Source organism: Vulpes lagopus, chromosome 2, assembly GCF_018345385.1.
Source record: "Vulpes lagopus strain Blue_001 chromosome 2, ASM1834538v1, whole genome shotgun sequence".
Classification (NCBI taxonomy): Eukaryota; Metazoa; Chordata; class Mammalia; order Carnivora; family Canidae; genus Vulpes; species Vulpes lagopus.
The window spans coordinates 57,008,019-57,034,073 of NC_054825.1; the positions used below are offsets into that span (position 1 = coordinate 57,008,019).

The window sequence follows — 26,055 nt, forward strand, 5'->3', positions numbered from 1 at the left end:
TCCTGGAGTCCCGGAATCGAGTCCCACATTGGGCTCCCTGCATGGAGCCTGCTTATCCCTCTGCCTGTCTCTCTCTCTCTCTCTCTCTCTCTCTCTCTCTCTATGTCTATCATAAATAAATAAAAATTAAAAAATAAACATATTTGTAAATATATTTACAAATATAACTTTGTAAATATACTTAATGTATTTGTAAATACATTTAATGAATGCATGATAATTCATCAGATATATGATAGTTTACTTAACCTAAATGAGTCAAAATAAGGGACTCTATTTCCAGTTTCCCCTGTTATTATTAATACTGTACCTAACACCTTTGGACATAAACACTTTCTAGGTATTTAGGCTAATTCCTTTGCAGTAGGCTCCAATAAAGGGGGATAACTGGGTCAAAGGTTATAAATAAACCTTTTAAAGACTTCTTGATGCCGTTGTCAAAGTTCCCTGGACTTTTTAAAGGAACATTAGGAAAATGTTTTGTGACAGTTATAGAGGCTCTCACTGATTCAAGGGAAAGGATTTGCCACTTAGCTGATTTAAAACAAAAGAAAATTAAAATTTTTTTACGTGCTAAAAAATGGCTTACTAGTGAGTGACCTGCATTCAGAAGTGCAGCCTGCTTCCTTCATTCCTAAAGGCAAATTAACATCTAACCAATCTACCAAAGACGTGCTTGTATGATTTCAAGATTTCCCCAGAGCTATCTTCCAAATGTTAAAAACAGTGATTTTTAAAATTTATGTCAGTGTACATTAATGACACTTTTTTTGTTAGCTCACCTAGATAACTGGAGGACAGACCTTTTGTGAAAAACAGTCCTTTTAATATATATATGCATATATACATACTTATATAATATACATAACTTAAAACGTATGTATATTGTAATGTATGCATACTCAGACTCAAATGAACTGAATGAAAATGCTTATCATATGTCTTTGATGAAGCAGACTTAATTTCTCCCTTTTCAACACACACACATGCATTTCCTTTAGACAGGATAGGTGATGTTGCCTGCTGTTACTGGAGAAATAAAGGCTCTTCTCCCCTTTGTAATGTTATGCACTGATGAATGGAAGCATCGGAATTTGCTAACAAATGACTGTACCTGCTGCTTGGTGGTATTTCCCCCTCCCTCTGCCTCCCAGACAGACCTTTCTTCCTACGCAAAGCCATTTGAATTCCCAGTTCAAAGAATCTTTGTTAGATGGCCAATTTGTTCCCAAGAGCATCGGAAACAGCCATAAAAAGAGGCTCATACTTCATTTGCGGTGGCTTCGTGCCAGTCTGATACCGCAAACATTGCTTTTGAGAATGCTTGCCAGCATGCTCACCCAGGGAACAGTAGGGCTGTGGAGGTAAAGACCATGGTTTAATGCCTATTCACAAGGTGTCCTAATCTTCTGTGAGGTGTACTGAGTGCCCACTGGGTAGTTTGTGTCTCTGTTAAGAACAGACTGGTGGAAACTCCAAGGGAAGCAAACATACTAAAATATTGTAATCAGCCACCTAGGGCACGTTTTTTTTTTTCCTGGCTCAGCAATTAGAGATTTCCCCCTGGAAAGGTTATTAATATGAAAGTCTTCACATCAAAAATACTGTACTAGAAGAGGAAGGAGCTACATATAGATCTATAGTCAGTCCAGAAATGTGTGTATATATCTGTGTGTGGATGTTTTTACGCATACTCACATATATCGTAAATCGCATGTATACCTCAAACATATGCATTAGAGCACAATGCTATTTGTTCACCCATCTGTGCATGCAAGCACAGGAAATGGCCTGTTCCCAGGTTAGAAATCTCAGAAGGCTCTTTTAGCTTGGGTCCTGATCATATGCAGGAATAGGCTTTTCACCAAGTGGATGACTAATTCATTCATCTTGATTGATAATTAGAACCGACAAAGAACAGATCAACACAAATCACGAGGGCAAAAACATCTGGGACTCAGTTTAATGAGAATACCCCAAAACCTCTTTAGTGGTAATTGCATTGCAAGCACCAAATAGCTTTCACAGTTGTTTTTGTGAGTGATACAAATTAGCACCCAAGATCTGAAAAGTATACTGACTGTAAAAACAATGGAGAATTTAGCAGGGCCCTGGGTAGCTTGGCCAAACATATGTATTAACCTGGATGTACTCTGGCATATAATTTTGGGACTTTTTTGCATCAAAAAAAAGTTAAGACTCTGGAATCCTACTGCTCTTTGCACTTGGAACTCCCAGGTGGGCAGTTTCATCTAGGAGGCAGTTTTCTTCTTTCCCCACAGAATCCTTTACCAATTTCACACAAATACCCTGAGAATGTTTTAATATCCAAGTTGCTTAAAGTCTGCAGTTTACATCTTTTCCTTTATTAGGAAATATAGATAGCACACAAACAATCTGAAGGTTTTATGGGTACTTAGTTATAACTAAAAACTTTAGGAAAGCTGTAATAAGATATAACAATTGCACATCTTAATAGATCTAAACACGCCTGGTGAAGCAATAAGAGATTTTCAAAGCATTCAGCTCGGTTTTGGTTTATTTCCTTCTTCAGGTAGCCCTGCCAAGCCCAACAAGAAGTTGGGCTTTCTACTCCTAGTGAAAAAAAAAAAGAAGAAGAAGAAGAAGTCAGGAGTGAGTGCGTATTGTACAAATCCTGCAGAAATTTCAGACAAATATCCCAAGCTGTAGCAGGAAGACTTCATTAAAAAAGAAGGGGAAGGAGAAGGAGGGGAAGGGGGAGAAGAGGAAGGGGAAGAGGAAGAGGAAGCAGAAGGTTGTCATCAGATGTCAAGTGATGAAAGAACACTGCCTTTCTCACCCCATAAATGTTTTTCCCTTCTTCTGTGTAGTTCTTTCCTCTTTCAAGACTGTCCTGGCCGCTGCACACCAGGAAATGTGGGTGTTCCAACTTACACAGCGTTTACTTGCACTGCTTTTTTAGCCCTAAGCCTCCTCTGCCTCCGCTTACTTCTGCCTCCTAAGCTTAGAAGAAGATCAGCACATGTGTTGTAATGGAACCTCTTTAATGGAATCACTGTCCCCTTTACAAAGCACTTCCACATGCAGTTTTCCTATGTGAGAATGCTCCAAGGTCATCAGTGCAATGTCCCAAATTCAGCAAGGCACATTCTGTGAACCCACTTTACAGAAAAGATGTTGCAACTCAGAGGGATTGAATGACCTCCCCAGAGTCATGCACCCACTGAGATGCAGTAAGAATTTCCAAGCAAACTTCCCTGGCTGCTGAAATGGTATAGGTTAAATCAGACTCATTTTTTTTTTAATGCTCTTTTTTGTCTTTTGGAATTCTCTAGCAATATTAGTGGAACAATTTGAAATGAATACATTTCAGGCTCCTCATCTTTTACCTATGGGGAATATGTAGAAAATTAAGTGCTTATTGAAACATAGTTATCAAACCCCGTTGGTGACGGTTCCAGCTGCCTTGCCAGGGATAATAGGAAATGAGTAATAATACCCAACTGTGTATCTGCAAAACCTTCCGGAAGAGATTTGGGGCCCAGAGTCATTCTACAGAAGAATACGAATAGAAGAATTACACTTTGGTTTTCAATCAATTCCCCTTCCCACAACTACGGTATTTTTGCTTCAAATGAAACCAAGTAAAAGTAAAAATAATTTAGAACAATATTCAATAGGGAAAATGTCACCAAAAGGGTTTAAGTGAACATAAGGCAGCCGGAGGTGGAGGGGTCCCAACTCTGCCCTGAAGACTCTTAAAGATGCACTAAGTACCTCATGGTTGTATATAAGTCTCTGATCTTTTTTCTTTTCCTTTAACACCAGCTGAGTCCCCACATTTAATTCCTTGTTGCTCCTGTGCCTTTTGAATCTAGTATGTGAAGTGACTCTGTAAGCAAGGAGCAATCATTAGGAAACTGATAAGAAATTGTAAATGACAGGTTCTAAAATGGACTTTGAAGTGGCTGAGTTGGAAATGTGTCTCTACTAACTCTCAGTAGCCGCCTGTCCCATAATAACTGGAGTAGGCGTGGGGAAACCATGGCCCAATGTGGTTGCCACCTGTTTTTGGACAACCTGTGAATTAAAAATTATTTTAACCTTCATAAGTGTTTGAAAAAAATCAAAAGAATATTTCATGACATAAAAATTATATGAAATTCAATTTTTTTTGTAGATTTTATTTATTCATGAGAGACACACAGAGAGAGGCAGAGACACAGGCAGAGGGAGAAGCAGGCTCCCTGCAAGAAGCCTGATGCGGGACTCCATCCCAGGACCCTGGGATCACGCCCTGAGCCGAAGGCAGATGCTCAACCACTGAGCCACCCAGGTGTCCCTAAAATTCAAATTTTAGAGGCCATAAAAAGTTTTATTGGAATATAGCCGTACCCATTCATTCATTTCCATATTGACTCTGACTGATTTCCTACAAAGCGTAAAATATTTACTGTCTGACTCATTACAGAAAAAGCTTGAGCTGGAAGAAAGCATTGCTGAAGTAATATGAAGGGTATAGGCCCAATAAATATACGCTTTACAGATAAATTCAACACTGTGTTTGAAACAAACAAACAAAAAAGACCATATCCTTTTTCTAAACTGATACACAGATTTTTTTAAAGTGTAAATGACAGTTAATAGGACATATACTCACAGGCTGCTTCCCTGCCCCTGGTCCCAGTCTCTGTCTCAGCATTCAGTGCACTGTAAAAATTGTAACTAGGTAGCCCTGTTCATTATCTTTTGTATCCTTAACAATTTGATCAATTATTTATAACACCACTTTTCCCTGAATGGTTGTTAATCCAGTTTAAACATGTCAGTTAGTAGCATAACTAACTGAATCCCAAAGTGTTCACATAATACTAATTAAATTTTTTAAAAAATCAAGCAAAGGTGTGGGAAATTCCAAAGAGGTAGCATTGACAGTGGCTCAGTAATGAGAAACAATCTGGGAAAATAGTCTATAAACAATTACCTTTGTACCTAATCCCTTCCTCATTTAAAATATACTAGGCAGAAATTTTAAATGGAAAGATGGTCTTACTCTATAGGGAATCTACCGAGTTTAGCACTAAAAATGAATTCACTTGGGGTGTTTTTAAGGGAATTTTTATGTTGCCAAATTTGTATGAAAAAACTACTAAAAAGTGAAGAAGTATTTTGTATCACACGATGTGTGCTACGTCTTTTGAATTCCATATTGTTAAAATAAGTAGACATGTTTGCTTTAAAAACTTAATTACTGTATTAAAATTTGTTTCAGGGAAGGTTTAAAATATCCTTAATGGGCAAGGCTTGACATATTAAAAGTAACATGAAATTCAACTGTGAGCAACCCTCTGAACATTAGAGTTATTTGAGCCAGCTCATTTACAAAGAGATATGGAAAGAATTCATCTTATAATCTTTAAAACACAATCACTGTATGGTAATTGTGATATCTATTAGAATTAGCTGGGGGGGAGGTACCTCATAGTTTAGTCAATACTGTAATTACAATAGCACATTTCCCAAACATGCAACAGAACCTCCAAGGGCCTCTGTCTTGAAAACTTGCAAGTGCTGTATTCCATGACAAATCCTGTATGTGTGGGTTTTGTTATTAACTCTAGGTTTGAATTAGAATTCCCTATCTTACAGCTTGGAGCTAAACTCTGTTTACAAAACAGTATTTACACTTGACTAATTTTGCAGATCAAACTAATTAAATCAATTAAACTGGTGATTAACCAAATGAAGGCTGATTGCAAAAATTAGTGGGTTTATTTTGGAGGACTGGAAGTAAGCTAATTACTGCAGTGATTACTTGAACCTGGAGTACTCTAAATGTGGTATAAATTGAAACCTCATAGTGAATTAGACTGGGAATTCATTACAGTTTAAAGCACTGTTAATACTATTCAGTCTGTTCCTCCTTGGGGAAAATTTCCTCTCTCTGTGTTTTGTATACTGATAAACAATCACTTGGGTTATGTGCTTTTTGTGGTGGAACCTAGTAAAATGGGGGACACTAAAGAAGTTATTTACTTTTACAGTGATATACAACAGTGCCTGTCAAACTTTAACATGCATTTGAATCCCTTGAGGATCTTCTAAAAGGAAGATTATGATTCAATATGTTGGGAGTGGAAGTGGTGACTGGGGCAGAGGCATGAGGTGTGTTCGTGTGCATTGGTGTGCTCGGCCATGAGTACGAACAAGAGCTGAGATCCTGCCTATCAGGCTCCCAGGTAGTGTTGATCCTGTTGGTTCTTGGACCGCACTCTGAGCAATAAGCACATACACTGAAGTAGACCTATAAACTGTCAGAATTAGATATGATGCTTCAGGATGGGCTGTAGAGAGCAAGCTATCTTGGTGATGAAAACTCACCCACTATTGCTAGAGATGTCTGAGCATCAGCTGATTTCAGTAATGGCTGCTACTCATGAGTTCTCATCAAGTGGTTTTTCTCCTGGTCTTCTCATGCAGGCGTGTTAGTAACAGTATTTATGTCCATACATAATGCACTCTACTAATTGGTTCTTAAAGCATATCATTTTAACAAAACATGAACACAGCTGAGTGTGTGGTCTACATTTTGCTGATTTAAATATCACTGAGCTTTCGGTTCTCTGTTTTGCCTTAGTTTCAGATTTATGAGATGGTATTTACAATAATAAAAGAAAGACTTCAGGTTCTGTTCGAGGACACAATTAAATCTAGGAGAGAGATGTTGGTTTTATGCAAAATTTTAAAGGGAAACAAGCAGCTTCACTTTGCAGCCAAACTGGAGGACAGACATCTTTATTTTCTTGTCGCATCCACTTTCGATATTGGGAAAAAGTTAATTTTCCATGTTAATCAATGAACCTGTCTTGACATTGGGTTTCCTGCGTGTTGCAGTTCATGGCAAGAAACACCTTATCCCTACAGGAAACCCCACAACCTTTAGCAACAACTGTTCATTGCCACTTGATAAGTAGTGCCCCCTGTGTGCCAGGGGCTAGAGAGTGCAAATTTGAATAAATTAAGACCACAGACTGTATTTTAATAAGGACAGATCTTACAAAAAGTGGAAAGCACAGCTGAAGAGTTTCAATCTGGTGAAAGAGGAACAACTGAATGATTATAAAAAACAGCTTTATGTCAGAAACAGATTACTCAGGGCTTTGATTAGTTGCTGGGAAGTTAATAAGAACCACTTTTCGTTGCAATTCTTGTTGAAATGCTTCTTAGATTATTTTTCCATAGTATAGTCCTGTGAAAGTACTTGTATTTTTCCTTGATGCTCGAGACATTTGCAACCTGCTGGCTCCCTGGTCCCAGTGTGAACTAGCATCTCTGAGCCTGTGGGTGGAGATGGAGGAGGTGCAGGAGGTTGAGCTGAAGCTTTATAGATCCCAGAAAAAGGGTTTTCAAAAACTAAACACTTGTGTTTAAAAAACTAAACACAGATATATACTTATCTGACTAGTTCCTTTTTTAAAAAAAAACTTAGTAAACAAAAATTATACACTGGAATTTTTAGCCAAGTGAGGTTTAATGATGTGAAGTAGATTCTGTCAAATTGAATTAGTTGAAAACATTTGACACAAAAGTTGAACTGTTGTCTTGCCTTATTAAACAAAACTCAGAATATTTTCATTAATTACCGATTAGAAGTCTGGAGAATTCCTAATTATAGAGGGTATCAAAACCAAATGACTGAATAATCAGTTGAGAGGCTGTGCAGGTAACACGTGTCTCAGTAAACTCACCACCATTCAGATCCACATGCTTGATTTTATTCACTGCTGTACAGCTGATCTATCTCTTGGGGAGAAAAGACAACAACTGAAAAACATAGATATCAACTGGCATTTGGGTGTGTCTGTATAGACCTCTTCCAAATACACACAGAAATCCTAATTATCTGCTACATTATCAGGAAGTCGGTTCATTGTTTTACAATGAGAAGCATCAGTCCTTTTGGGCTGCTGTAACAGAATAACATAGACAGGTGGTTCATAAACCATAGGCATTTATTTATCATAGTTCCAGAAGCTGGGAATCCTAAGATCAAGGTGGCAGCAGAGTCAGTGTTTGATAAGAGCTGGCTTCCTCTTTGACAGCCATCTTTCTGTAGTGACCTCACATGGTGGAAAGGGCCAGGGAGCTTTCTTGGCCTTCTTTTATAAGGGCACTAAGGGCAGGGCCCTTGTGATCTAATCACTTCCAAAAGGACCCTACTTTCCTAATATCATCATCTTGGGTGTTAGGATTTTATATGAATTTGTGTAGTACACAAATATTGATACCACAGCAAGAGGTTTATCTGTCTAGAAGTCAGATTGCTTTCATAGACCTGCCCAGTACATTCATTCTCTGTAGAAAAGGTTAAAAGAGGCCCCTTATCAGAAGATGGTTGATATTAGGGAGACCTTTCAGTTAAGATAATATGAGACACTCTATAACCTTGCCAAGGAAGGCTACCCCAGAGCATTCCACGGATAGGCACTGACAATGATTGCCTCTAGGATTCTTTAAAAAAATATTTTAGGATTCTTCTGAGTCCTCTGTACATAGCTCTTGCTTTTAACAAGATGCAATATATATATATATATTTTTTTTTTGGCTGGGTACAGTATACTTTATTGATGGTACATGACAAGGTAGGGCTTCCCAAGCTCCTCCTCTTCCTCGGGGTCTGGGATGTAAATTGGAGGTCAGGAGATTCTCAGTGTGTTGGGGGATTAAGTTGGGGCAGGGACTCCCCAGCAGCTGAGTGCCTCTCTCTTCCTCTTGTTCTCGCTGGGGCTGGTGGTCCAGGAGACTTACTCCTTGGAGGCCATGTGGACCATGAGGTCCACCACCTAGTTGCTGTAGCCAAATTCATTGTTATACCAGGAAATGAGCTTGACGAAGTGGTCATTAAGGGCAATGCCAACCTCGGCGTCAAAGGTGGAAGAGTGAGTGTCACTGTTGAAGTCGCAGGAGACAACCTGGTCCTCAGTGTAGCCCAGGATGCCCTTGAGGGGGCCCTCTGATGCCTGCTTCACCACCTTCTTGATGTTGTCATATTTGGCAGCTTTCTCCAGGCGGCCGGTCAGATCAACAACTGACATGTTGAGGGTGGGGACACGGAAGGCCATACAGTGAGCTTCAAGGATGATCTTGCCCATAGCCTTAGCAGTGCCAGTGGAAGCAGGGATGATGTTCTGGGCATCCCCTCGGCCGTCATGCCACAGCTTCCCAGAGGGGCCGTCCACGGTCTTCTGGGTGGCAGTGATGGCATGGACAGTGGTCATGAGGCCCTCCATGATGCCAAAGTAGTCATGGATGACTTTGGCCAGAGGAGCCAAGCAATTGATGGTGCAGGAAGCATTGTGACAATCTTGAGGGAGTTGTCATACTTCTTGTGGTTCACGCCCATCACAAACATGGGGGCATCAGCAGAAGGAGCAGAGATGATGACCCTCTTGGCCCCACCCTTCAAGTGAGCCCCAGCCTTCTCCATGGTGGTGAAGACCCCAGTGGACTCCACAACATACTCAGCACCAGCATCATCCCATTTGATGTTGGCAGGATCTTGCTCCTGGAAGATCGAGATGGACTTCCCATTGATGACAAGTTTCCCATTCTCAGCCTTGACTGTGCTGTGGAATTTGCCATGGGTAGAATCATACTGGAACATGTATACCATGTAGTTGAGGTCAATGAAGGGGTCATTGATGGTGACAATATCCATTTTGCCAGAATTAAAAGCAGCCCTGGTGACCAGGCGCCCAATACGGCCAAATCCGTTCACTCCGACCTTCACCATCATGTCTCGGGGACGCAGCTGGCACTGCACCAGAAGCAGCGGCTGTCTGTTTAACGGGGCGGAGCAGAGAGCCCAGGATGCAATATTGTTGATTAGATTATGTCTTATTGACTATGAACCCTTCCCTGGTCCATCTTTAAGGAATGCAACCCAAGTCACCTTGACTGAATTTTGGATCTTCTTATGCCCAATCTCCTTGTTTTCTCCCACAATTAGTCATACATAGTATAGACTTTGTTTCTAAGCTCTCAGAGAAGTAGCTACCTAATTGTCATCTCTATGTACAATCCCTGAGTGAAAAAACTTCTGATGATTCCCATGTAAAGTCAGAGTTTGGAGAACTTTTACTAATATGAATTCATTTCTCCCTTTCTATCTCTAATTAATAAGATATCTTGTAAAATGTTAGGATCACTGATTTCTCTGCAACTGCAGAAATGTCAAGGAAGAAGAGTTGCATCCTAGAGCTATGATTCCTATGCCATTCTACTGAGTGAGTGCTCCACCGTGGGCTACTTACCAAAGTCTGGTCCTCCTCCTTTCTTGCAGACAGAAACTTAAGTTTGTTTAGTGTCTACTCTTCAAGAAATGTGACCACAGCTCAAGGGCAAATCCTTTATTAGTCTAACTCAAGCCTGATAATCTCCTTTCCATTGCCAGTGATTAGTTTAGAAGAAGGCATGTGTCTGAATTTCAGCCAATGCATCTGGAGTGGAAATCTGCTTTGGCTCCTAGAAGTGATGTCCTGTCTTACAAATAGACATAAGAAGAAACGACTCACTTCTTCCAGTGAAAATGAACCTATATTTGTTGGCCTATGAAGGGAACCAGTCTGAAGGCAAAGATGATGTGCTGACATGGGCAAAGGGAAAAGATAGGAAGGACCAGGGCTCTTCATGACCGCCCCAAGCTACTGAGGGGCCAGCCAACTCAAGACTTCTTTAGCATGCAGTACATTTCCTTTTTTTTTTTTTTAAGATTTTTAAAATGTATTTATTTATGGAAGAGATAGAGAGAGAGGCGGAGATGCAGGCTCCGTGCAGGGAGCCTGATGTGGGATTCGATCCCGGGATTCCAGGATCACGCCCTGGGCTGAAGGCAGCGCCAAACCACTGAGCCACCCAGGCTGCCCGATACATTTCCTTTTTTATTATGTGATTTGACATAGGTCCCTGTTAAGTGTAGCTAAAAGCAACAGAAACTTTTTTTCCTTGACGAAGAGAGCTACATTTTTTTTTCCTTATGCAACCTGAAACTTTGGTTCCTTCTGTTGTCTTGGACAAGAACTGGGACTTCCACTTTGTTGATTCCATCTCTCTACTTTTCAGATAAATCGCTTGAATAAGTGAATCCAGGAGTTAATGGATACACAAAACAGTACCGGAATTCTCTCAATTATTTTTTTATTTATGATAGTCACAGAGAGAGAGAGAGAGGCAGAGACACAGGCAGAGGGAGAAGCAGGCTCCATGCACCGGGAGCCCGACGTGAGATTCGATCCTGGGTCTCCAGGATCACGCCCTGGGCCAAAGGCAGGCGCCAAACCGCTGCGCCACCCAGGGATCCCCAATTCTCTCAATTATTGTCAGCCACTTCCCTGAAGCTTTCCTTTGTTGGTTCATAGATCCTGAGAAAACTTTCTCTTGAAAATCTGAGTAGAGTGAACTGCTGTTCCCATGTCAGTTCTTTGCTGCAGAGGTCAGGTGAAGGATGCACTTATTTTGGCCAGATGCAAACTCCTCAAGTGCGTTGCCAACATTCGGAATTAAGAAAGCCTACTTAACATTTTAACCAAGTTACTTTTCCATATCTCTGCACCTTTGCCGGGTATGGCATTCAAAATGTTAAGCTGATTTGCATATCATTATTTGATTATTTCAAAAAGTACACATTCATGGACTGAATTACCAATATGAGATGTTAACACAAATAAGGGAAATAGCACAAGGTAAATCACAGTATGGTGATAAATAGATCCACAGATTAGAATGCAAATATGCTAATGAAATTTCTAGTAATCTACAGTGAAAACATTTAATATTGAGAGTGTGGTCTCCTATAACCTGGCAGCTGAGCAGATTCTTTTCGGAGGATTGTTTTGAGATCTGATTTCCTCAGGATAGTCTATCCATTAGCTCATCTTGCAGTGAAGTAGCTTAATTTGTCTTTTAATGTTGCATGATTTCAAGTGTGAAATCCTTTCCTTGGGACCTCAGGGAAGCCTGATGTGAGCTTTTGAAAGGTTTCACAAGAGGTTTTGTATAGACACATTCGTGCAACAGTTTTGAACACCTGATGGGTAAGAGGCATCAGGCATCCTGTGAGGTGCTGGGGAGTTTATGAAGATGAGTCTGACTTACATTCTACTCCCAAGAGGATCCCAGATAAGATATTAACTTAAGATAGTGACAGAAAAAGAAAAAAAAAAAGACTCCTGAAAGAGAAAAATGACCTGGAGAACTGTGGGGAAGTGATGCTGTGGGGTAAATGGAGAAACTGGGAAGGGTTTCTGGTTTTAAACAAGCTTAGATTTCAGGGTGTTTAATCTTAGTTGTAGGATAGGTTCTATGCTGCTTGGTATCATCAGGCTGATTGAACTTCCATTTCTGTGCAGTTACTCTGATTGCTTTTATTTTAACAAATTTTCTCTGCATTGATAACTAGACCATCCTTCACAGGAAAGCCCTTTGGTTTGGAAATTCATTGTGCTTACACAATAATAAAATATTAGAAGGGGAGGAATGTTTTTCCAATCAAAACTGGAAAGGAGGGATCCCTGGGTGGCGCAGCGGTTTGGCGCCTGTCTTTGGCCCAGGGCGCGATCCTGGAGACCCGGGATCGAATCCCACATCGGGCTCCCGGTACATGGAGCCTGCTTCTCCCTCTGCCTGTGTCTCTGCCTCTCTCTCTCTCTCTCTCTCTCTCTCTCTGTGACTATCATAAATAAAATAAAAAAATTAAAAAAGAAAAAAAAATCATTTAAAAAAAAAAAAAACTGGAAAGGAGACACCCAGCAGATCATTTTGCTTGACCTTTGGCAAGGGCCAGTCCTGAACACATTGAGAAATATCACATCCCGGTGGAAAGAGCACTGGCCAGGGAATTAGGAGTATGAATTCTATTTCCAACTATCACCCTTGGACAAGTCACTTTCTGCACTTTGGGATTCTCATCTGTAAAAGTAGATTGGTCTAATGAGCTCCAAAAACTCTTTTAGTAATTTCTATAACATCTTAAGGTATTGTTCATATGCCAGTTTGCCCTTGACACTCACCTCCATCAGAGGTGTTAATTACAATCTGTACAGCTTTTTAGCTTCCTAAAGCATAGTCATTTTTGTACATTTGTTCCTTTCTGAGGCATAATGGAGGCATTATGGGTGATATCTTCAGTCAGATGAGGAAATTAGAGTACAGAGAGATCAAGAGGCTTATCCAAGGTCCCTAGCTGGTGAACGCCAGAGCCAGGACTTGAGACCAGGCTCCCTTCCCTTTCCTCCTCCCTCTACAAATCTCTCCTTCTGACACATTCCAGTCATAGGTTGGTCTGATCTTGAGTGGACTTTAATAGAACTCATAAAGATAGTTCTAGTTTTGAGGATTGTAGATAGATAGATTTTTTTAACCTTTATTTTGAATTTTATATAGGTAAAAAAGTTGCAAAGATAGTACAGAGGGTTCCTAGATACCCCTCACTCAGCTTTTCCTAATTTTTAAAAAGATTTTATTTATTTATTCATAGAGACAGAGACAGAGAGAGACACAGAGAGAGAGAGAGAGGCAGAGACACAGGCAGAGGAAGAAGCAGGCTCCATGCAGGGAGCCAGATGTGGGACTCCATCCCCTGTCTCCAGGATCACACCCCGGCCTGCAGGTGGCGCTAAACCGCTTCGTCACTGGGGCTATCCCCTAATCTTTTTTTTTTTTTTTTTTAGATTTTATTTATTTATTTGAGAGAGAGTGAATGAGAGAGAGAAGGAGAGAGAATCTGAAGCAGACTCCACACTTAAGCACAGAGCCTGACATGGGGCTTGATCCATATCCACGAGATCATGACCTGAGCCAAAACCAAGAGTTGGATGCCCAACTGACTGAGCCACCCAGGCACCCCAGCTTTTCCTAATCTAATGTCTAATATAACCATGGTACCTTTGTCAAAACTAAGAAATTAACATTGATATAATAATACTATGAACTATACTAGAGACTTAATTTGGATTTCACCAGTTCAGATTTTTAATGGACAACATAAATTGGGAGAGTGAAAATTGAGTTAGGGAGATAAATCCTTCTGGCCCCCATCAGAGAACACCATGTACTACATGTGTGCCACAAGGGCTGACCTTACAGCAGGCATGGATTTCTAACACTGAAGCATCCCACCCTTGATAAAAGAGGCAATGGATATTGTCAGTGGTTAAGATGAGAAAAACGATGGCCACAGGGAGCATTGATATCCCAACGTTCCAAATGCTTAGGTTTGTGAACTGTACACCAGTTAACAGACCAAAGACACATCTCAGATCCGGTCTTTTATGGACAAGATGCTCTCAATCACCATCTATCACTTTCTAAGTACAGTCCTTTCCTGGAAGATATTGCAGTATTATTCAAAACGTGCCAAAGTGGGCAGGAGATCCCAAGAGTAATTGTGAGTTATGAGGTCATGGGGACCTCATTGCAAACTATTTGCAAAACTTAATTGGGGTAATAAATAAACTAAGCATGTAAATGAGATTGAAGACTACAGTGTGAATTAGAAGGAGACTATTAGCCTGCATAGTCAAAATGCCTTCTTCCTGTTTGTAATATTTGCTGAGTTGAACTATTAATCAAAGAAGCATTAAATTCAAATATCCTAAAATTTCACAACTAAAATAACTTGGAAATAAAACCATTTAATGAGATTCTATCTGGACAAGACGTGAACTTTATTTTTTATGATTAGGTACTTCAGCACTTTTCAAATAGAGGATGGCCTGGCATTCATATTAGGATCCACCTGCCCGCCCCCGCCCCCAACCCCATGTGAATTCATCTTGACCAGGGTACTTAGAAGCAAATGCAGAAGAAAAAAAAATACAGCTCAAAAGGAATGAAATAAAGATGCTATTCCCAATTGTGGAAAACAAACAGATCTGTAAGCTAAAATGGGACTATCCCTCTCTCCCTTTCCTTGTTTTCTTTTTTAAACTAGGTGGTCAAAAATAACTTCAGGCCTGACATTTCTTTTTTCACATATCTGAAGAAGGAGTAGAGGGGCCTCTTGCAAATAAATATAAATATAAAAAAAAATAAGAGAAACAAAGCGCCCATACACCGCATCTAATCATCCAGCCCAAGTCAAGTCTTAACAGCAGCTTTTTTTTTTTAAAGCAGTTGATTGAATGAATACAAATGCCTCTCTGTTGTCACTTGGGATGCCACTTGATATATCCCATTTTCTAGACTCTAATTATTCCATTTGTAGACATGAATGCCATTTAGATGTGAGCTAATTCAGCATGGTAACTCAATTAGATTTGTACCGACTTGGATTTATGAAACATCAATGGGTTCTTGGTGAGACCAATGGGACTGCAGGCGATTCATCCGAAGTCTCACCGACGCAACCTCTCAGGAGCTCAATTAAACATGCCAGCCACGAGGATGTTTTTTAACTGGAATGTTTCACAATTAAAATAAAAAAGATTTCTGTGTTCCTCAGCGCGCACGACCTAGCAGAAAAGAAAGACCTGTAATGACAAGGGCTGAAGTTTTCCTTTAGGTTACATGTTATCTCCATCAAAGAAGACTCCCTGGCTGGCTGAGCTCAGAGCATCTGTCTGACTGCCCTTGGCATGGCTGGCCTCAGTTGCTGACCTATGTGGTGAAGATTGTGGGGCTTTCAGAGGGCCTCCCATTCAAGGGCACTCAATAAGTGTTGGTTGAACTAAATTGCCAAGTTCATCTTGGAGCCTCTGCCTGTACCTTGGTTCTGAGAGCCAAAAGGCAGATGCTGAATGCCAAATTAAATTTGTAAAAAGATAAGAAATCTCAAAGTGCCAAGAATTATGATAACTATATTCTTGGCATAACATTTTTTTAATTAAAAAAAAAATGTGGCCCATGGTCAGAAAATGAGGGAAAAGATTTTAAACCAGGACTGTCCCCCTAATGGATACCATGTAAAAAAAGGACTCTTTTTTTTTTAAGATTTTATTTTATTATTTATTCATGAGAGACACAGGGGGGCGGGGCAGTGACCCAGGCAGAGGGAGAAGCAGGCTCCAGGCAGGGAGCCTGATGTGGGACTCGATCCCAGGATTCCAGGATCATGTCCTGAGCTGAAGGCAGGCACTAAACCACTGAGCCACCCAGGGATCCCCCCAAAAAGGACTCTCTTTGAAGAAATTGTGTTACTGTGTGATTCTGCATGGGGCTTAGGAAGGCAGGCAAGCGCCTGTGTGCGGAATGCCATTGCCTGGCAGAGACTTGCCTCACCTGGGTCCTCTTCATGTGGGCGTGGGTGATGACCGAAAGGCTTCACTGGTTCTCAGCACTGGGCCTGATACAGAGAGTGTACTTGGAAATCTCGTGGAATTAATGAAACAACATCATAGGTGTGAGCTCATTTTGTCAATGAGGAGCAACTTTGACAGTGTCTGCCATCATTTTCCTAAATCAAGTCATAGATAATAGAGACAAGTGTGTTTGTGTTTCTAACACCTGGATGAGGTTCAATGTCAAGGGGGAAGAGTCTCAATTTTATTGTATCTTCATCTTTCCAATTCTAATACTCTCATATCTATTTCTGTTATGACCTTATTATTAGTTGTAGAATGGTAGTAGAGGTATAAATAAAGAACATTGCCATGGGGATCCCTGGGTGGCGCAGCGGTTTAGCGCCTGCCTTTGGCCCAGGGCGCGATCCTGGAGACCTGGGATCAAGTCCCACGTCAGGCTCCCGGTGCATGGAGCCTGCTTCTCCCTCTGCCTATATCTCTCCCTCTCCCTCTCTCTCTCTCTCTCTCTCTCTCTGTGTGTGTGACTATAATAAATAAATAAATAATTAAAAAAAAAGAACATTGCCATGCCATGATTTTCAAACTGCAGTTTCACATAACTTGTGTCATGTATGCCCACAATGCTCCTATCAAACAGACATTATTTCCTCGGTTCAATGGCTGATTAAACTGGTCCAGAGAGGTTGTGTGTCTTGCCCAAGGCCACACAGCTAAATCTCAGTGAAGCTGGTATTTCAACCTTATCCTTTCCTGTTAAATCCTTCTCATATGGAGTAGTGAAAAGACTGTGGGTTTTAAATCAGAAGACCCCATTTTACTTTCTAGTTTTGTCATTTGGGATCTTTTAAGCATTGATAGAAAGATGGATTTTGACCCAGCACATGATCAATCTGGGGGCATTCTTGAGTTTGATTTGGATAAAAGTTCCAAAATTTAATCCTTAAAACTAATCCCTTGGACTGTATGATTGTACTGGCACAGCATCAGCGGGATTAATGTTATCCAGCTAGAAGAGATGCTCCAAGCCTGTACAATGCCCTTTTTTAATCTCATGGGAACCTTGATTTAAATTGGAAAGACGAGCTAGGACTTCCTTTTATTTTTCCTGTAGCAACTTCCTTTCTGGCTTCTGATTTCCTAGGGTAATGGTCTCTGCAAAGATTTTCTGAAGAGCCACCTGAAAAAGAAAGGCCAGGAGTTTATTTGTATTACGTTTGCATCTATTAACATGTGTATAATTTGCTGTAATCTTGCTATATCTACACAGACCAACCAACTCTCCTTGGCTCATCTTTATTCTAGGAAATGCCACCTCAGGTAGCAGAGAACACTGGAAAGACCACAGTTCAGGCAATCAGGGCGGGGGGGGCGGCGGTGCCTCACCCCCACCATCGCACTCTGTGGTTGAGCCCTGTGGGGCGAGGTCAGCCATGGTAGGGGATGGGGGCAGGATGGTGTGTGCTGGCAGCCTTGGGCAATCCACCTAAAATCTCTGGCCTTAATTTTCATCACCTATACCAACAGTGATACCCTCCAAAAACATTGGAAGGATTAAATAAAATACGTGTAAGAACATTTTGTAAACCATTAACCTGTGCTTTTTTCAAGAAACACTGTACCATAAGATGCTATATGACTTTTTAAATCCATGTTTGTAAAACACACCTTGGAAACTTACAGTGTGCTTTGTCATGTTAAAGAATCTAAGAAGTCCTTAGAAGTGAATTCTGTGGAAATTTGTTTAGTGTGCTATTTCACAATCTATTTGGCGACAGAATCCATTTTTCATTTAATACCTAAAATCAAGATGTGCTCTGGTCAGCTCTGAATTAACGCGATAGGTTCTCAGGGCTCTGTGATGGGCAGGTGTTCCACGTTGCTACCTCTCCGGACCTCCATCTGCCTCAGCTTTCTTCTGTGTTGGCAGGCTTCCACAAACATTAGCAAAGACTGCCAGCAGCCCAAGACTCACATGCAACAGCTTAGGAAGCCAGGAGAAGACTGCCTCTTCCCCAGTAGTTCTAGAAATGGACTAATTTTGAGTCATGTGCCCAACCTTGAAGCAATCACGGTGGGCAGGAGGAAGTCATCTCGCCAATCAGGCTCAGTGAATGTGCCTACTTCTAGAAGAGCCACTCATATCTAAGCCACATGCACTAAAAATAGGAGAGAATGATTCTTCAAAAGAGTAATATTACAAAATGTCAGTTTGTCTTTAGTGAAGGAACTGAAGACAGGTTAAAAAAGACAAAACAAAAAAAAATAGGAGCACCTGTTGTTCGTTCTCCACCATTTCTTTTCCTAGGGCAGAGGTTCAGAAACTTTGGTATACATAAGATTCTCCTGGGAAATTTATTGAAACTATGATTTCAGGGCCTAACCAAGATTCTGATTCCATATTCTCAAGTATTACTCAGAAATCTGTCTTTTCTGCAAATAGCAGGTGCAGGTGATCCAAGTATGGTATTCTGAGAAACATAGGAAATGGGATAAAGACACTTCTAGCAGTTCTCAATCTTTGCTAGGTATGAAAATTCCTACCAAATCAAAATGTGCAGGCGTTAGGCTGGTGAAGTCTATGTTGACATTGATCCTCAGGCATTTCTGATCTGCCATGAAGTAGTGCTTCTCAACCTTTACTGTGTATATGAATCAGCTGGGGATCTTCTGAAGACATAGATTCTGATTCAGTGGGTTTAGGGGAAGGCCTAAAATTCTGCATTTCTAACAAGGCTTAAGATGTGCTGCTGCTTGCGGACCACATCCCACACTTTAGGCAGCAAGATCCTAAAGACTGAGAACCACCTGTGTATCTGGTTTGCATTTTGAAGGCTGTGTCCTTCAGGTTACCAGCCTGCTGGGTAAGCATGAAAAGAACTTCTGTTTCTCGTAGCATTTGTTCATACTGATATTTCTCACTTTGTTCTGAGCTGTAGAGATCATCTTCAAGAGGCTCAAAGAGAACTCTGCCTAGCCCCTAAAAACAGGAATGTCCATCTACAAGCTTTCTACTTCGATGCTCCAGATCTCATTTAGACTCTGGAAAGACAAAAAAAAAAAAAAAAAAAGCGATACAGGATTCCTTAGGGTGCTCACACTTAGGGTGACCAGTTGTCCTGGTTTGCCGGGCCTGTCCTGGTTATGGCACTGAAGGTGTGATCCTAGCAGTCATACTTTATCAAGGAAGAATAAAGAATATTATAGACCAATATGACACAAGGTAGTGAGTACAGATAGGGAACCAGCAAATTCAGCTTGAGGGTCAGGAAAATCCAGGTTAGAAGTAGCTTTAAAGGCTGATCAGGAGTTCCCTGGGCTAGGGGCTACAGATGAAGAGGGGAGGGGCATTGAAGGTTGAGGGATAAGCATGGGCAGAAGTACAGAGATACATGCATATGATAATACGTAGAACTGTTCTGAGCCTCATCCGTATTGAATACAGTCTTGTCTTAATTTGACAGGGTTCAGCAATCTACACATGAATTCCTCCCACTGAGTAAACCGAGGCAAACTTTGGGGAATGAGTATAGCCCCACCCTGGGGCTCTGCAAACCGCCTGTTTTCTGATAGCCAGTTCCTTTACTTAGCTTGGCAAATGGATTATTTTCACTTGTTCTCCAACATTTCTCAGGTGGTATTTCTCAAGGCCTGTTTTGGTTCATTCATCTGTTCAACAAATATTTATCCTGCACTTACTGTGTACCAGAACAGTTCTAAGCACTTGCAACATGTCACCCAACATCCCTGCCCTCAGAGAGCATACATTCTAGAAGAAGAAAGAGACAATAAACAGTAAGCATTTTAAAAGTAGATGATATATACTGGCAGGTCATAAGTACTATGCGGAAAATAATACTAGAAGGTACAGGTTATCAGGAACATACCTTTTTACAGGTGTTCAGGAAAGGCTTTTCTGATTCGGTGGTATTTGAGCAGAGGTCTGGAGGAAATAAAAGAATGATGAATGCTTAGATATCTGTGGAGGCCATTTCGGATCAAGGGAGCTGCAGTGCAAAGGTCCTGGGGGTGCCTGACATGTGCAAAGACCAATAAGAAAACTAATGAGTTTGGAATGGAGTGAATGAGGCAGTTATGTGTGGGAGGAGAGGGGTTCACACAGGTGGACAGCTGGGCCTGGGGCCAGTGTAAGGATTGATACTAAGTGGGATGAGACCCCGTGGAGGGGGTCTGAGCAGAGGAGGAATCTGCTCTGACATATTTTTAGAGCAGCACTCTGGCCTGCAGTTCAGAAACAACTGTTTGTGGGGAAGGGTACAAGTAGGGAGTCTGGTTATGCAGCTATTATAAATTATAATACCCCTGGCAAGAGATGACACTGGCTCTGACAAATGTGGATACAGTGCAGTGGTGACAGGTGGCTCTCTGGGCCCATCAGTTCCCTGCACAATCAGTGGTCTTCCAGAGTCCAGAGAACTTCTCAAAGTACCTAGTGATCTAGGCGGATCTCTCCATTCCCCCAGAGACTTCATTTTAACCATCTGCAAAATGATGCCAGACAGTAATACCTGCCTAACCAAACTCACCAGATTCTTATGAGAATGAAATGAGATCATACCTTGGAAAGCATGGAGCAAAGCAGGAAGAAAAACACAGAAGAATCAGAACCCACCAGCTAGATTATCTGCCAGTACAGAAAAAGAAGTGCTGTTGTCTCGTCATAGGTTCAGCTAATTCACAAAGGGGTGCTACCAAATTCAAAGGTTAAACCCCAAATCACAGATTGAGAAGAGACATTTATGATCAGCTGCTCAAACCCCATATCTCTGAGATAAGAAAATGGAGATGCAGAGATAAAGATGGCTTTCCCAAGACAACTCAGTGAGTGGTGGAGGCACGAAAGAGTCCTAGTTTTGAGTCTCCTTCTACCAAGCGGCCCATTCAAAAGGGGTAACAAAGGTCCATATCTTGAAAGCTAATCAAAGCATAATTACCATCAAAGGACAAGAAAGAGAAGGCTCTCAGTTGGGAGGCCTAAGGCAGCTTTGCTGCTTTCAAAATAGTCCTTGCATTCAGTCCTCCGGATGACTGCTTGAAGTTCCAAATATCCCCCTTTTAGAGGAGGCTCTGAAAGATCAGCCAAGTTACCCCAACTCACACAGCCAGCAAGTGGCCAGACAAGGACTTCTGCTCATGTCTTTGGCACCTAACCTGGTACTTTTTCCGTCTCATTTAATGAAGACCCTTGGAAAGAGCAGAAATTGGTTTAATTGGAGCAATAGTATCTCTGTTGTTCTAATTCTTTCCCCCAAATCCTTCAGCAGAGAATTCAGAAGAATGTTTTTATTTGTGAGTGTAGTCTAGTGCTTATTAGAATTTCTGAGCTTTTACATTAGAAGTTTCAACAGGCTTACTGTGATACGTTTGAAGTGCTGAGTGTAAACATAAGCCTAAAAAAATCACCAAGCCCAGTGCAGTGACATTTTTAGATAATGGTTGGAAGAGTTATATAAGTGGTTGCTTTACAGAGATACATGCACTGAGGTTCACATACTGCAGTTTTCTGAACTGTAACAGCAAAGAGGGAGAGAGTGAGACTGAGCGAATGAAAGATCAGGAAAGTACAGGAATTGGTGCAGAGAGACAGACAAAGCGACCATAGAAATGTAGACCTAAAAGACTTGTCCTTGCTGTTCACCTGCAATATGTGACATGTCGTTTGGTTTTAACTTTAAATCGAGACATTCTTTTGAATCAGGAGGAAGATTTTAAGAGACAGAATCTTCTGCTAGAACACAAAACACAGGGTATAGAAACCGAAGTTTGAGATGTCAGTATATTCCCTGGAATCCTGGCTAAGGTCGATGTAGACTTTGAATCCACCAAATGAATACAGGTTCCTTCCATTCCCAATTTCCCTTGGTAGTAGATGTGGATGCCCAGGAGCTATTGGCTTAGCTATACCAAATCTCTTGGCGGGATATTGGGCCCCTCAGGCTGTGAATCTGTGGGGTGAGCCCCTAAGGCACTGTGGCCCCAGACCTATGGTCCCTCTGTGACCCCTCGCCATGACCGTGTCATCACCACTGAGCTATCGTGCAGTCCCCTCATGAGCACAGTAAACCTTCCCAAACCCCTCTCCTCTGTGACTGAGCCATCTTACTGACCCCAGCTAGTGGCTCCAGTGTGCTTCTGGTCAGTCAGGACGCTCCAGGCACCACCACACTGCCACCTTCTGGCACGTCATGTTCACAGTCAGGCTCTGGCCCCCTCCCCCTCCACTCTGTGGCTAGCCGGAGGAGGGGTATGATGCTTACCTAGGCTATTCTAGCCTGTTGGGATGTGGGTGCTGGTTACAGCCTAAAATGGGGCTGGGCCCTTCGCTCACTCATTCTTCCAGTGGACACCCTGAGGTTTCATTAAGTCTCATGGCTGAAGCTATGTGAATTAAGGCAATCAACAAGATTAATTATGATCATTGCTATTCACTCAGTGAAGGCTTTATAGTCAGACTGGGTTCCAGTCCCTATTCTAACTTACTAGCTGTGTGACCTTAGAGTACTTACTTTACCTCTCTGATTCTCTTTTCTCATTTATAAAATAGAGGTCATAACACTACCTACCATATTCTGAAATTAATTGAGTGGCTACCTGTGTGAGTTACAGCTTTAGGTTTAAGATAATTCATGCAAGGTGCTTTGCAAAGTACCTAGCACACAGGCATTCAATTAATGCTACCTCTGACTATCTGTAGTGGTAGTACGTGCATTTATTAACCAACCAGTAGTAGTATGTGCCAAGTATTCTTCCAGAGGCTTTACATACAGGTTATTAATTCTGAAAACTGGCAAGTAAACCATTATACCCATTTTACAGATGAAGAAGCTGAAACATAGAACTTCTAAGTAATGCCTCAAGGCCACGCACTTGGTACATGGGTAAATGGCTGGAATTTGAGCTCTGGTGGGTTTGACTCCAAGCCTGAGTTCTTTGGTCTTGAAGATGCTGATGGCAATGAAAGTCTTGAATGACAGCTCATTATTACAATAGAAGGGTTGGTGGTCATGTCCTTTGTGATTAATTACCTCAGGAGAGGAACAAATAGTGAGTGTTGCAAATAGTAAATACTTCAGGAGTGCAGAGAAAGAAACAATTATTGAGGCAGGCTTATTAACAAAAAGATTTAAGAATTTTTCACTGGTTTTTTTAAACCTCTTTTTCCAGCTTATCAAAGCAATGCATGTACATTATGTGAAAATTCAAAGACTTCTCTTACTCTCCTACTTTTTTCTTAATTTGTTTCTATAACTGCATATACACCCTCTGGCCTACCACTGTTGCTTTTGACTTTATTTTTTCAAAATAAAACACCAATATGTGAGGATATATATACACAAGTACATTTTTTGTAACATTGCTTACAGAGGCCAAACAAATGAGAAACAAGACAAATGTCTTTATTTCTGTCTGTAAGGGGATACTAAATAAACTGTGACTCATTAATTCTAGAGACCATGATGTGGCTATTACAAAGGCTGAATTAGATTTCTCTACAATGACCTGAATGAAACTGTCTGAGAATCTTAGCAGCTTACGGATTCATGAGCCAAACCTACTTCAACACAAAATAAAGTAAAACAGGGAAAGTGAGAGTTTATGTTTGCATGTGATACGGAGAAGACATATGCACAAGCACTAGGGATATATAACTCATTAGTGTCTCGTGTGACATGAGTATAAGGGTTTATGTAGTCTGTGAACTCAGTATGACCTAGCAGAATGGGGACAAGGAAGCTAGTCGGTATGTTTGGCAGATTTAGAGTATTTAGAAGAGGGGAGGACATAATACTGTTCTTCTCTGGGCTGACCACATCTAAAGAATCATGTTTAGTTTAAAACACATGTGTTCATCAGAATAGGTTGAAATCATGTCATTGGAGAAATAGCTGAAGGAACTGTAGTTTTTTATTCTGAAGAAGAGCAGACTCAAAGGGTGTACTATGCTTACATGAAATATTAGATTTTCTCTCTGGAGCCTCAAAGCTAAAATAGAATCCATGGGTGGAAGCCAGCAGGAGCCAAGGTTTAGCCCAATATGAGCGAGAGACATTTTCAACCATCAGAGCTGGTCAAAAGTAGTAAAATGGCTTGTCCTGGAGGTTCCAGGCACCTATCCTGTCTCTGTTGGTGTTGAAGAGACCTGGTAGGAATAGTGAGAAAGGAGCCAGGTACCTGATGGGAGCAATGTGGTACCTAATCCCATCTCCCAACCCATCCACAACCTTAGAGAATATTCAAGTTAGGCATTTGATCCCGAGATCTGATTTTCCATCATGAGAGATTGGGAGAAGCAATGTGTAACCATGTCTATGAACCCCAGCAGGTATAAATCCTGCCTCCGCCATGTCTGCTGTGTGACTCAGGCAAATTACTAACCTCTCCAAATCTGTTTGCTTATCTGTAAAATAGGAAGAGTACTGGCTCCTTTCTCAAAGAGCTGTTATATAAGGACTGATTGAGATAATAATTCATATATAATCTGTTTAACAGTGGTAGCACATAGTGAATTCTCAATAGGTATTTTAAAGTTAAATTCTGTACGTTATTATCTTTCTTATTATATAGGTTCGTGTTTAACAGAGTATAGTGAGGCTGCTTTCTAATTGATCTTGGAAAGAACCATAGATTTCTCCAAATTAAAATATCTTCTTAAGATTTCTGATGTTTATAAATGCAGGTTTATCTGGTTCATTTAGTGTATTTGGTTGCTTTCCAGGTAGCTGTATGCCAGCAACAGAACACTGAATCTGCAGTCATTGGATCCAAGTTTGAGGGGTCTGGCTGTCACGTCTTAGGCAGGTAACTCTAAAATTTGTTTCCTCCTTCACAGGGTAAGGATGGGCACTCATAGATTTGTGGAAGAGTAAGTGGTATAACATGTAGAAGTGCTTTTCAAATTATAAAATATGAGGCAATTGGGAATTATTTTTATGGTTATGAGGTGCAAAATGGGAAAGGGGAATGATTCCTCTGGCCCTGAACAACTAAGACTGCCACAGGCAGAAGCATCCTGAGAATTTAATCCTAAACTTTTAGGGGTATAGGGAGTACATTTGCAAAATAAAAGGAGATGCCATGTCCTATAAAAGTAGGCATTGTCAACTTTCCAGAAAATCTTATGGAACCTTAATTTAGGTGGGATAAGGAGAAAAGAAACTTGGGTATAATGAAGCACTTACCCATATTTATTTGGTTAGTTACTTACTTACTCAGTTACAAGGGATTGAACCTTTTCAATTGCTGATTATGAAAGCAGAGAGGCAGGTGTGCACCTGAAGGAGCGCTGGGTCTAAGCAGAGTAAGTGGAGGTTTAGGGATTCAAAGATCTTTTTGCACTGGATGGGATCTTGAGACAGTTTTACCAAAAGAGAGGATCCGGTAAAGATGCAAATTGACTCACCCGGAACTATAGTGCTGAAGCAGCAGCACTGGCATTGTTCTCCTAAGGTTTGTACTTTGGTGTTTGTGGTTTGATTTCTAAGTAGATTCTGAGGGAAAATAAGATAAGGGAGACAAAGAAGGGAAAAGTAGAGAAAATACCCTTTAAGAAGATGCTGTTTCTATCACTCACCCCTCATGATAAGAAAATCTAATACATTCAGGAATGTGTGTGAGATGCTTGAGTTTTAATGGAAGATAAAGCTTTTTTCTCAGGGAAATAAAATATCAAAATCTCTACTATTTGGACTCTATTCTAAGGGAAAAAATAGTAAAAGTTTAAAAAGGTTTCATGCTCCAAAATTTTTTTATTATAGTA

The 26,055-nt window shown here is 40.9% G+C and overlaps 1 pseudogene; it reads right to left on the reverse strand.

The window, feature by feature from the left end:
• Nucleotides 1-8,786: 8,786 nt before the first annotated feature.
• On the reverse strand, nt 8,787-9,796 carry LOC121484812 (annotated as a pseudogene).
• Between the last annotated feature and the right edge of the window lie 16,259 nt (nt 9,797-26,055).